The sequence below is a fragment of the Triturus cristatus genome, chromosome 9 (genome assembly GCF_964204655.1).
Source record: "Triturus cristatus chromosome 9, aTriCri1.1, whole genome shotgun sequence".
Taxonomy (NCBI): domain Eukaryota; kingdom Metazoa; phylum Chordata; class Amphibia; order Caudata; family Salamandridae; genus Triturus; species Triturus cristatus.
In genome coordinates, this window is record NC_140592.1 from 209,359,176 (window position 1) to 209,373,430 (window position 14,255).

General features: G+C 44.8%; 1 protein-coding gene across 5 annotated transcripts in view; it reads left to right on the forward strand.

Annotated features, from left to right (window-relative positions):
* The window catches only part of CFAP20DC (CFAP20 domain containing), a 1,691,586-nt gene that overhangs the window by 167,993 nt on the left and 1,509,338 nt on the right, over positions 1-14,255 (forward strand). The gene's annotated exons all lie outside the window — the stretch shown is intronic.

Consider the following 14,255-nt stretch of genomic DNA (forward strand, 5'->3'; position numbering starts at 1 on the left):
CTGTTCGGAAAATCTTTGAACTTTATTCAAGCTCTTCTAACACAACATAATATTAAAGTATGCATTAAACGTAGAAATGGGATACACAAGAACAGTTGAAGGCTTAAGCTGTACAGCATCTGCCAATCTAAAGGGTGTCAAAAGAAAGCTTCAATAACCAATGATTAAACAGTTTCTTTTTGCGCTCGGATCCAGATCGTCGTTGTTTTGTAGAAACAATATTTTACGAAAAATTCAGTATCTAATCAGCCTTTTTCTCCTATTCTAGGAAAGCGCAGGAAAGTAGACTGGTTTTAAACTAAGGTATATGCTCACAGTGCTTGAAATTGATGCTGGGTATTTGTAAAGACGAAAATATCCTGCTTCACGAATGGTATTCTTGATGCAGCAGTGAAAATGGAAGCAGTCACCATTCCGGCAGATTAAATCTGATCATTTTCTTCCCCTGCTTATTCCCTTATCTTCTCTTTCTATGTATATTTCTCGTTCTAGATGAGACCTTTGACTCCCCTCAGTAAAAGACCTAGGATGACAAATTTGACAAATCTTAACAAAACTGTCTTTAAAAATGTCTCATCCACCTCAGCTCCTTCCTGGAAAGCTTTGGGGTGATTCATCAAGCGGGTACCAAGACAAAGACAGGGGGATGTCCCAAAATGCATGTTAGAAATGGGGTCTCTAGTTGGCAAGGGCTTGCACCTTTGTCCAAATAGGGACCCTTCTTCCTAGTCAGAGTAAGGGAGTTACACTCCTAAAATAATCCCTGCTCACCCCCTTGGTAGCTTGGCACAAGCAGTCATGCTTACCTTAGAGGGTGTATAAAGCATTTGCACATAACCAACAGTAATACAGTGTAAGCACTACAAACGGACACCACACCAGTTTAGAATAATATCCAATATTTGTATATACTTAAGAGAAGCCCAAAACTATAAACATCCACAATACAGTACTTAAAAATCTTCAGTTATCAAAATAACCTTGTAAAACAGTTCCTTGATGTCGATAGCTCTGTCCGGGGCTATCACGGCGTCATGAGCAAACAAATCCAAACAGTACTGGCTGACCGCGGCGTCGCGGGCCAGCTACAGCGTCGGGAAGACCCGCAAACAGTACCTGTCAGAAATGCAGGGCGTCGATGACCTCTCGTTGAACTTCCGAACACACGGCGTCGGTAGACGTCGGTTCCGGGGGTCGGTGCAAGAGTCGTCGAGGCCCTTGAAGTCACACGTGTTGCAGATCGAACTCCTCTTTGTTGAAGTCAGGAGCGCTGGCGTCGGCAGGCATCGGGTGCTGCGGTGCGAAGTGCAGCTGTGCGGCATGCGGTGCCCTCAGGTCGCGGTGCGAGCAGCGGCTTGGTGGCGGCATCAGATGGCGTTGTCGGTGAGACCAGGGTCGCTGTGTGAGATGAAGGCGGTGCTCGTCAAGGTGCTGGCAGGTCACGGTGCAAGCAGCGGTGTGGTCATTGCTGGAGCGCTGTCGTCGGCTGACGAACTGGAGTCGATGGCACCGGCGTCGGTAGGCCAAGGCTGCAGTGCAGGATGAGGGCAGTGCGTTGTGTAACTTTACGAGCTGTGCCCTCGAACCACGGTGCAAGCAACAGCGTCGATTCTGACGTGGAGCGGCGTCGTAGGGGATAGCAAGGCATCGTCGCGAGGCGGTGTGGAGTGCGGTGCCCACAGGTCGCGGTGCGAGCAGCGGCTCGGTGGCGACATCAGCAGGCGGCGGCGGTGAGACCAGGGTCGTGGTGCGGCGTTGTGGCGGTGCCCTCTGCGGTGCCTTCAGGACACGGAGTCGGCAGCGGCGTTGAGCTTGAAGCCTTTGCTGTTCCTGAGACTTCTTGAACAGGCTCTACCTCAAGCCCTTGGAGAAACTCACAAACTTAGATTGCAGAAAGTTCAGTCCAGTCCTTTCACTGCCCAAGACAGAAGCAGCCACTGCAGGCCAGCACAGCAAAGCACACAGCAAAGTGGTAGTTCCTCCTCACAGCTTCTCCAGCTCTTCTTCTTGGCAGTCTTCTTGATCCAAAAGAGTTCTGAAATCTTGGGGTCTTGGCCCCATATTTATACTAGCAATTCCTTTGTCTTCTGCAGGCAGAGGGTCCTGTACCTAGTTCAAACCAGTTTTGGGTGCATTCTGCCAGTGTGCACCTCTTCCTTTGTCAGTGTGGGCCAGGGTCCTCAGATGCACCACAGGAGTTGGAGCCAACATTGTGGAAGACAGGCACAGCCCGATTCAGGCCCAGGTGCTACTCCTCCCACCCATCTACATGCAGATAGGTCTATTCAGCCATGTGCTGACTCACCCGGTCTCCTGGAGTCTCCCCCAGCCCGTCACTCACAACCCAGACAGACAATACACAACCTGCTAGAGGCAGGCTGGATGGTTAGGCAAGAAAATACCTACTTTCTAAAAGTGGTATTTTCAATCACAGAATGTTAAAACCAACTTCACTTAAAAGATGTATTTTATCATTCTGAGTTCAGGCATTCTAAAGTCGAATTTCTGCCATGTTCCCTGGGTCAGTTAGTATTATAGGATGTTATAATCAAACTGCCCATTCTGGCCTATGGGGAACAGGCCTTGCAATAGTGAAAAACAAAGTAGGCTGTAATTCACTATCAGGACATGCCACACACACCATGGCATGTCCTACCTTTAACATACAATGCATCCTGCCCACAGGGGTACCTTGGGCCTACCTTAGGGGTGACTAATATGTAGAAAAGGGAAAGTTTGGGGACTGGCAAGTGTGTGCACTTGCCAAGTCGACATGGCAGCCCAGGCTGCGCACAGGCTCTGCAATGGCAGGCCAGAGTTACACTTTACGGGCTGTTTGCGTAGGTGGCACAATCCAGTGCTGCAGCCCACCAACAGCATTTGATTTATAGGCCCTGGCACTCGCAGTGCACTTTACTAGGGACTGACACATAAATCAAATAGGCCAATCATGGAAACACCAATCCATAACACATTTTACAACAGGAGCACTTGCACTTTACCACTGGACAGCAGTGAGAAAAGTGCGCAGAATCATTACACCAGCAAAAACAGAGTCAAAACCGGGAGGTCAGAAAGCAAAAACTCAGGGGAAACACGCCAAATGATGCCAAGTCTAACAATGCATTTTCCCCATTCGTTTATCCATAAGAAAATTGAATAGCAATACCTGCTTTAAGAAACTACACCAAATTTAGCAGAAAGCTAGATTCGGGACCAGCAGGTGTGCTTTTTGTGATTTGGTGTAAATCCTTTCAGTGGTTTTCGAACATTTAAGGCTCACTGGACTCAGCACGAGTCCTTGAAAAGTGGTTACAAAAGAGCATAAGGGGGAGAAGGTATGAATACTGTAGCCCCCAGTGCCTGGTGGAGGGATCCCGCCAGGGCCCAACATTTTTTTTTTAAAATGTTACTGCAAATTTTCAAAGGATCTGCGAATCTGCAACAGATAAAAAACAGTGAGGGCTTGCGTGCCACTAAAATAACCCTTCCCTGGATTGGCCCAGAGCCTGGGGGAGGGCTAGCCAAATATATTATTTAGGGAGGGAGGGCACAGGGATCCCATTCCACATAGATGACCTCGATAGAAAGAGGAGGTGGCACATGGCCCCCTCCTTGACCCTCAATAGGCCCCGTGGACCCCATCCTCCAGAGCCGATATTAAAGGGTGGGGGTGTATCCCCCCCCTGAGTCTGAATAGGCCCCAGTACCCCATCCCCCAATGCCATATATGAATTTAAAGTGGAGGGGGTCAGGTGGCCCTCCTCCCTGACCATTTAAGGACCTGGGGACCCATCCTCTGTGGTTAGCAGCGTTAAAAAAGGGAGAAGGGATGTGGCCCCCTCCTTGAGCCTCAATAGATCTGGGGACCTCATCCCCCGGGGCCAAACTTAAATGAAAGTGGTGGGGGTTGTGGGACCTCATCCCCTGGGGACCTCATCTCCTGTGGCCAATCTTAAATGGAAGTGGTGGAGGTTGCGTGACCCCCCCCTTACCGCATCCCCTGGGGGACTTGGATTTTTATTAAGGGGAGTGAGACGCGTGGCCTCCCTTCCTCGAGCAATTAGTGGTCCTGAGGATTCCATCCCCTGGGCCCTTAGGTGCTCCTGCGTAGGTGCCCTGGTCCCCACCAGGGGCACCCACCAAACAGTACATTGGGGAACATGGGGGAGCCTATGGGAGCCTGCAGCCCCCCACATGCACCAATCCTGGATGCTGCACAAGCTGACATTGCTCTCATCTGGCGAGCAAAAGTCTGCTCTCACATCAGTTGGAGCATTTTTAAAGCTCCCGCCGGGTAGGAGTAGACATTCCTTCCCTGCCGCCAGTGATGCAGTCAGGGAAAGTCAGATTACTCAGGCTAGGCGGGATCAATGCTGGCTCCCACTTCACCCAGAATTTGTGCATGGGTGGGGGGGGCACAAAGGCCCTGGAGCTCCCCCTGCGGGCCACACCATACTATTTGGTGGGCGACCCACGTGGGGACTGGGTCACCCACCCAGGAGCACCTAAGGCTTGAGGGATATGGTCCATGGGGCCACTTTTTTCTCAGGAGGGTGACCATGTGCCCCCTCCCCTAAAAAACAGCCAATGTCCCCCAGAGATGGGACCCTCGGCCTCCAAAGTGGCCTGGGAAAGAGGGCTGTGCGCCCCTCTCCCCTTGATAAAAAAAAATTAACATCCCGGGGTATTGGGCCCATAGTGGATGAGGGAGGGGGCAGTTTGCCTCCCAGGGTTTGGGTCCACAAGACTGCAGTGGCACAGGGAAGGGACCACACCACCTCTCCTTTAAATATATGTTGAGCCCTTAGGCATGAGATCCCCAGGGCCACTAGTGACTCAGGGAGGGGGCCATGTGCCTACTCCCCTTCAAATATATGTTTAGGATCCACAGGATGGGGTCCTAGGGCCACTGTTGGATTGTGGAGGGGGACCGCACCTCCTCCCTCTATAATACATTTTTAGGCCTCCGAGATGGGGCCCCTGAAGCCACTATTGTCTCGGACAGGGGTGCCGCACACCCCCTCTCCTTAACATGCAAAAACAGCCCTGGGGTATGGGGTCATTGGGGCCAAGAAAGGTTCAGGGAAGGCGGCTGCACACCCCCTCCCCTTAATTAAATAAAATGGCCCTAGCAATGGGGTCCTGAGTGCTGTAAAGGTTAGAGGAGGGGGACGACATGCCCCCTTCCAAATATTAAAATAATAATTGCCGGCACCCTCATGCACCTATAAAGTGCTGGCGAACCCTTGCAGCCAAAGGCCTTGCGTGATGGGGTTTGGCTGCCTTCAGGGAGTTGGCCACAGGGCCTTGCAAAAGGCCCTGCTTTCAACTCCAAGATGCGCATGGCTGAAGCCCGGGTGGCAGGGCAGTTGGCTTTACGTATGGTCCTAAAAATTACTTTACGTTAAAAAAAACCTAGGAATTTAGTGACAAAAAAAGAGAGGCTAAAGTAACGTTCTTGTTGGGCATTGTATTTCAGTGACAACGTAACATTTTAAATGTACAAAACCACTGACATTCACCAGTTATATTTATCTCCGGTAACTATGACTTGTGCCCTGCGGCAACTATAACTTGTGCCCTCGCCATGCACTGCTAATTACCCTACATTTTACATCACTCATGACATCTTCTATGGCATCATTAATAATATCACTGCAACAATTGCAATAAAATTAGTGATGAGAAAACTGCGTGGCGGGGCACGAGTTTTAGTTACCTCACGGTACGTGTTCTAGTTACTTGAGATTACAATAACTGGTGAATTACAGTGATTTTGTACATATCTACCGAGCTTCCTACCTCCCCATCGCTCTCTCTCTCGCTTTCTCTATATATATGGAGAAAGCGAATGAGAGAAAGATGGGGAGGTTGGAAGCTGGGTAGATTGGTTTTACCATAAGATGGAGAGTTGCAGAGAGCTTACTGTAGTCAGAAAGAAATGTAGAAAACAGGAGATTGGTGGTATTACATTGAGGAGTGAGGCAGAGAGAGAGGTGAGGTCGAGAGATGTAGAGCCAGAAAGAGGCAGCAGTAGACAGGGCGGAGATGTAGTGAGAGTAGCATAGAAAAATCCAAGATAGAGTGAGGGTGGTGAGATATATGAGAAGAGATATAGAAAGACAGATTAGGTATAGAGAGTAACCCATTGTAAGAGAATGGTTGATAGAGAAGGGTGAAAGATAGAAAGAGAAATGATGTGGAGAAAGAAAAGAGTAGGGAGTCAGAGATGAGTTAGGGAAATATAAGAGAAGTGAGGTTTTTAGAGAGACAGAGAGAAATAAATAAAGAGGGTGAAGTAGAGTGAATTGTGAGGTGGAGAATGTAGAGAGATTGATATGAAATAGTGAAGAGGCGCAGAGAGAGATGAGAGAGAGGAGGTAATGATAGAAGACAAAGTGGCAACATTGGTCTGTTCATTCTAACATCGCCATTTAGTTTTTGGGAAACTGATAAACGTATGTGCTCGATTGTCACTTGCCCATCTGTTACTCACATTAACATACCAGAGAAGAGTATTCTCATTCTCTGCAACAGTTTATATTTCACTCTAGCTGGGTATCTATTCCGCAAGATCAAAACAATCTTGCAAGGTCCCATGTTGGAGGAACTGGAGATATACAATAGTGGCACCTTCTTTCTGCTCCCTAAATCCTGAACAAAGGTGAGGTTTACCGTTTTAAGTAACAAGTACAGGAGTTGAGTGTGAGCAAACCCCTCCTTGCTCCATAGTCCACCATGAATAAAAATGGAGTAAAAGATACTTGTGATTGAGCTGGTACTAGGCTGATGGACAGTTGGTAGAGGATTCTGAGGGATGGGTCTCCGATTACACTGATTGGGTAGAAATGTGTGAGGAAATATGGTTGGGTATGTAACATTCCTCCATTTATCTATTTTGCTCACTGAGCTATTAAAAAGTATGCCACCAATCCTTACTCATATTATTTGTAAGAGGATAGCGCATAACAAATAATAGTTTGTTGTCCAGTACCACTACTTTTGTGTGTTTATATTGATCTTTGAGTTTGGAGGGGGAATTGACATTTCCGCAGGCATATGAGAGAATCTCTGCCACGTGTGTCTTCCTTCTAAACACCTTTATGCGCAAGAGTGGGGGTGAGTGACAACCGTCAGTTTTCTATTCCTCAGAACAAACAGGTCAGAGTTTACTTTTGAAGCACAGGAAACCTACCAGGTCTGACTTCAGTCATTTAGGGGAACACAACAGAACAGTTGAAAAACACCTATCAGTGCTCCTTAATGTTTCATGTTTAGTTTGGTTTACATCAAATGGCTTTATGTAAGGTAATATTAATTGAAAACAGTATGTTAATCCCGGTCATATAATATTTGATTGTCTTCATGCATAAGAAAAGCAAGTAGACTTAAGAAATGAGTTATCTATTTTCTTCAAATGAATACACGTGTAGATCAGAGAGAAGCAGTATTCCTTCATTCCAAAATGTAGCTTCCTTATTCTGCTTATGTTATTAAATTAATTGCGACATGGTCTTGATCATTCAGTTTAACGTCACAGGTTAAGGATTTGAGGATGAATACATGTCTCTCTTGCTTTCGTTTGTTGTTGGCGTTACTGTCAATGTCAAATGTCTCTCCTTCTCTTTTGATAATAGCACGCGTCAGTCAAAACATTGTAGAGCTGGAAGGCTATTACACTACAAAACAAATGTAATGCAATGTATCATCACATGCTTCTTGTAGAAATTGGTATTCCTCTTGTGTCACAGCCCATTGTATATAAATAACTTTCTAATGGTGGACAGTACTTTGCCGTAGCTTTGGAACCAGCTATTGCAATAGATGTTGTCGCACTGACGTTACAGTGCTGATGGGTCCCCGTGGTATTAGTGCACTCGTGGGAAAACTAAACAGTGCTGCTTACAAGTGGCAATTTGAAAACTGCTGTATTTCAGTCCCCACTCGACTTATTTACATGGGGTTTTATAGTGTTTTGCTCAGGAAAACGTCCCCCAGGGGCCAGGGATGAAAGCTAAGGCATTCCTGGACTAGGGACAAAGGTGGCCCCCACAGCTAGTGAAGGCACTGCTCTCACCTCTGTAGCTCACACTTTTGGCAGACTACTTCATCCTCTACAGCTCTGCTCCTTGTTTTTTAGTAACATAAGTTCCTCTCTTGGGGCCCTGACACGCCCTTTTGCAAAGTACTGTGCTTGGGCAACCCTAGCTACTTGAAAGTGTCCAACAGGTTCTCTCAGCAAAGCACAATTTCTAGCCAATCAAGGTCTGAGCCTCATCTTGGGTGCTAGAGTGCAGCAACAGGATCCTGATAGAGAGGGGTTTCTTGAATCTTAGTCTCTTGGTGAAATCATCAAATAAAATCCCCCATTGGTCGTATGGGCCTTTGACTGTTAATGGGAAGTGTGATAAAGGAGCTGACATCAGAAGTACATTGAAAGTGCAGCAAAACCTGTATGGCTCCACAAAAATGACAGAGAGGACGGTGTTCAAACCTTAAGGGTTTTATTAAATAATTTAATTTAGACTACAGGTCAAATCAATCAGCAAAGTTGATAGAAGAATAGAGTAAGAGCGTGCATATTTAAATGTTCATGCAGTCTAAATGTATATGTAATTAAAAAGAATATGCAAAAAAAAATAACATACAGCGATCAAAATATGACCCCAGCAAGTTCCCTAAAGGAACTTCCCTATTCTAAATGAAGTTCAAAATGGAGTAAAGGGAAATTATAAGAGGAAGGTTCACCATCTAGTGAACCAAATTTAAGGTTCAATGCAAAGAGTCTGAGTATTTAATCATGAAGCTTAACACCCTGGGCTGGGCAAAACTAAGAAGAGGTTTCCCCTCAGCAAAGTCAGAATAGGGTCTGACGTGCTATTTACTCTAAAGAACACACAATTAAAGCATGGAAGACGTTTTCCAGAAGGCTTAGGCTTCTACTGAATGAACCAATGAAAAGACAGTGTTCTCAGGCAGTATATAGACTCCCTAGTTTCCCAGCTTCCATCAAATAAACAATAATCTGGATGGCCTCTAAAAATAGCAACATCAGTCTTGTCCCTTGGTATGGGATGGGGTCTCCTACCGTCTCAGTCTCCATTTCCAAGGCCAACATTTAATTACATTTCAGTGGGGTCTGTTAGTCAATTACATTGTACAATGAACCTAGTCTAAGTAAAGGAGGTCACAGATAAATATATGTGAAGAAAGGGAAAAACAAGACACTTGAAAAACACATTTTTTAAATGAAATGTATGCACTAAGGGCAGGTTAAAAGTTAGGTCAACAATAGATTTAAACAGGTTCTAAAGAAATACCGTTTGCTTAAGTGATTATCGAATGCAATTTTAAAGTAAGCATGGCTACATTTATTATAATGCAGGTAAATGTGCGAGTTGCCCTCATTGAAAGGGGTATACAGCTACTTACTACAAATGATTAATAAAATGCACACAATATAGGCCTCAGGGCAGATATAGAGAGAATAGAGAACCATACCCGGAGAAACAACCTGAGACTTTTAAACGTCCCCGAAGTGGAAGAAGGGACTGATATTAAGGCCTTTGTAAATAAAATGCTCCGCGAAACGGCTTTAAAAGATAGGCCAGATATTAATCTGGATTGTGAAATTCAGAGAGTCCATCGCGATCCCTTCAGACGGAATCCTCAGAGGCAGAAGCCAAGGAAAATTCTTATAAATGTTCTCTTGTATTCTGTTAAGGAGTTAATACTATCGGTAGCCCTCAGAAGCGGCACATATTTATTTCAAAATTTTTCTTTGAGGGCCAATTAAAGTTCCCGGCAATGCTCAGAGTAATGTGGGACAATCAAATGCGTAATTTCAGGTCTGTGGAAGAGGCAGATGACCTAATAGCCACTATAAAAAAAGAAGCAGATGACCTAACAGTCACTATAAAAAAGAGGGGCACACTTTGAAAAATCCTTGAAAGAAAGGCACATAATTGACTAAAATGCACACAAACTATATGAATTGAATATAGAACAGTACGAGTAGAGGAACACTTTATATTATATGGTGCGGGTAAAAAGGATGGGGCGGGGTGAAAGGGAGGGGAGCCACCTATCTACTTCTTGATTTCTTTTTTCTATTTTTCTCTTTCCCTTCTTTCACACTTTTAATTTGGAAAATCCCTCACTCCAGTGGTTCAAATAGGCAGTTGTATGCCTGAAGAGCAAGGGAGGGTTCCCAAGGGTAGGAGGGGGGGGGCGTGGGGAGGTGGAGGGGGGCACAGGGTGGGGAGCAGTGGGAGAGAAACACAAAAAAATAGATCCTCGTGTCAGCTTTCTAGTTTTGAACAAGGACATATCACAAAATCCATGTAGAGATGAGTGGGCGTGAGACAACTCTACAGGCGTTAACTTGGAACGTAAACGGTCTTAGATCCAAGGCTAGGCGGAGGTTAGTTTTGTAATATTTGGAGGAGTCTAAAGTGCAAGTTATTATGTTACAAGAAACCCACCTAACAGCAAGCGAAAGCAGGGAAGTGTATGCTAAGGTAAAGTGGATTGAGGGCTACGTAGTCTCAGATCAAGTAGAGTATTGTAAGGGAGTGGCTATACTGATTAGGGGACGTCTGGAATTGACTTAATAGTCTCAGAAACCGATAGTTCAGGAAGGTGGGTTATAGCGATTATAAGATGTGCCGGTATTGTATATACATGTGTGCCCTATTATGGGCCTAATGTAGACGACCCCCAGTATATAACTAATCTGCATTTACTATTAGCTGGAGTCTCCACTCCCATTAATATTGGAGGAGATTTTAATACCTTATTGGATCCATCATTAGATAGATCCGCCTACAGGGCCAGCGGACAGGCTCAGGCACCTAGAACAAGGCAGGCATTGAAGCAAATGATATACGAGATGGGTTTGGTGGACGTATGGAGACAGCTAAAAGGGCAAAAACGAGGGTATACCTTTCACAGTAAAAAAATATGCCCACTTTTCCGGATTAGACTATCTATTAGTAGACCGAGTTTGGGCGGGGAAACTAAAAGACATAAATATCCTACCAGCTCATATCTCAGATCATGCCCCGGTATGCACTACATTAGTTGGAGTGAGAATAGGTTTAAGTACAAGATGGACTTTAAAAAGATCAATTCTATTAAAGGCAGAGGTGTCCACCATAGTGAGGGAAAGGGCTAAGGAGTTCTTTCAGGAAAATGCCTGGTCCGCTCCTTTAAACATAATATGGGACGCCTTTAAGGCATATATGCGAGGGATATTACGAAATCAAGCATCGTACCTAAACAAATGCGATAAACTGAACTGAAATATCGGGAAGGAAGAGTTGGGGGGGCTGGTATTAAAAATGCAGTCTCTTGATCCCTCCCAAAATGCAGAGTCACTAATTAAACAATTGGAAGAGGCTAGACTAAATTATAGGATGACCCTTGAGGCTAAGTGCAGAGAGAAGTGGGAGACTGGTAATATGGATTTATTCGAGTATGGAGAGAAGGCCGGTGCGCTGTTAGCCTGGAAGTCTAGGGCCGATTGGTCCTGGAATTATATTCAAGAACTAGTTATTAATGCTCAGGGGGACATCTCAAATAAGGAAGATGAGATTAAGGCCCGCCTGGTCTCCCTCTTCGCTGAACTATACACTGAGGAAACTAGACCAGAAGAAGGGATGACAAAAAATTGGCTGGACAAATTAGACCTCCCAGTTCTCTCAAGTGATGGCAGGGAGATGATAGAAGCTGAAATAGCTGAGGGCAAAATTAGAGAACAAATTAAACATCTAAAAAGAGGGAAAGCAGCAGGCCCGGCTCTCTACCAGGAGAACTATACAAGATAATTGTAGAAGAATTAATCCCAGATATGGTAAGATTGTTCAATATGATCTACAAGGGAGAAAAAGAAATCCCAGCCTCAGGGAAGGAAGCCATAATTACGTTGATCCTTAAGCCTACAAAGGTCCCAAAGAGTGCGGCTTCGTACCGGCCCATCTCCCTCCTAAATGCCAATTATAAGATCTATGCCGGCATCCTGGTGGGGAGATTGGCCAAGATAGCTCCTCAGCTAATTCATACAGACCAGAAGGGATTTATTCCCAGGAGACAGATTCAGGAAATAACCCTGTCCTTGATTGGGATTATTGATTTAGCAAATGCGCGATCGTTTCCCTTGGCGGTAATCACTATAGACGCCGCCAAGGCATTTGATCGCGTATGCTGGACGTTTTTATGGGCAGTGTTGGAATCAATGGGCATTAGTATGGGCTTTATTAAGGCTATAAAAAAATTGTATCAAGGCCCTACAGCTAAGATCCTGGTAAACAGAATGTTGACTGAGCTTTTTAAGATCAACAGAGGTACGAGGCAGGGCTGTCCACTGTCCCCTCTCCTCTTTGATATGTATATTGAACCCATAGCTCAGCTTCTGCAGAAGGATGACCAGATAATCCCAATCCACTCACTACACTTTTGTAGCAAAATAGCCCTATTTGCAGACGATCTTATAATATATACCTCCGACCCAGATAGGACGATACCAAAGATGGAACAGCTAACCAAAGAATTCGGGGAAATCTCTGGTTATTTAGTAAACACCACTAAAACCGAGGTGATGGTATGGAATTTAGATGAGTGGGAAGGTAGAGGCTCTGCGGAGATGAAATACCTAGGAATTAATATAATTAAACAGATCAAGGATATCCCGGACCGGAACCTAATTAGAGTAGGAAAAGAGATAGACAGAACCCTTGCTAGATGGAAAAAACCTCCCACTTATTATCTATGGGAGGGTGAACTTGATAAAAATGTCTATCCTTCCCAAGTTAACATATATATTCAATTGTATCCCGCTACAATTGCCTAAAGAAATGATAAGTAAAATTCAAGGGAAAATAACTAGCTTTATTTGGGCCTCTCCAGGGGTACGTCTCTCAAGGAAGAAGTTAAGAAGATGACTCCATGGGGGGTGCCTAGCCTTGCCAGACCTTAAGATATACTGTATGGCATTTCAATTTAAAAATGTTCGAATGCTTATAGGGCACCCTGTCCCAACTACTTGGGGACTAATATTGCGGGAAATGACAAATGAGTATGGAACAGCCTTTGTACAAATTTGGGGCTCAGAAAGTTTTTTAAAAAGTAAGATTAAAAGTTTTGAAGGCATCCCTAAATCTATGGTTTACAATGAGAAAGATGCTAAATATAGGATACTTCTCGGTATTCGCCCCTATTTGGGACTTGCCCGGTACACCGGAATGCCTAAAAGAGGCCCCGGCGTTACCATCCTATCCAGGTTAAGTGAGGCGACCTTTTATTCGAAGGAAAATTGGTCCCCTGGAAAGTATTGAAACTAGAAATTCAAATTTATTCAGCTAACCTCATGGCTTTCCACAATTTCTCAAAAGATAAGATCACTATGGGACTTTGAGAATGAAATCCAAGACACAAGGGCAAAAAATAAAGAAGTCTGTAAGTGGTACACACAACTGTTGGAAGCGGAAGAAAGGAAATTAGATCTTCCATATACCATCTGGCAAGATACACTTCAGGAAGGGGATTTGCAGATAATCTGGAAGAGCTCTTTAAAAATGCTATACTCTATAGTCACACCAGCAAATCTTAAAAGGAACCATTTGTTCACAATAAATAGACTATATTGGACGCCACACAAAATAGCTAAGTTTGTATTTCAACCAATCCCCAGTTGTAACAGATGTAAAACACCAAATGCTAATGATATACATACATGCCCTAACATAGAGCAATATTGGAAGGTGGTAGAATCAACTATCAGCGACATTTTGAAGATACCACTAACATTGACAACGGTTCTCGTGTTTTTCGGGGTGTATTACGATCTGGAAACAACGCTTGATAGTAAATCAAGGAGGTTGCTTTTTTATCTAATATTGCTGGCAAGAAGAGAGATTTGCAAACATTGGATAGATTCCGTACCACCACATCCTAATGGTTGGGTGGCAGCAGCCAGGTGGATATGTAAGACAGAAATAGATGGTAGTTTACCACGAGCCAGGGACATGTGGAAGGCCTTTGCTGACTGGTCGAGTTAGCTGGGATGTCCTCTTTTTTTTTTTGAAGTCCTATGATTACAGCAGAAAATGGGGAAGGTGTCTATCCTCTGGGATGAAAGAACCTTCTTTAAGGGTCTGTCTGAGAAAAGGCAAGGGCCCATACGATATAAGGGTGCCAGGATATGGGTCTCGACCTGTAAGATGCCATGCTGACATGAGGGCAAAAAAAAAATG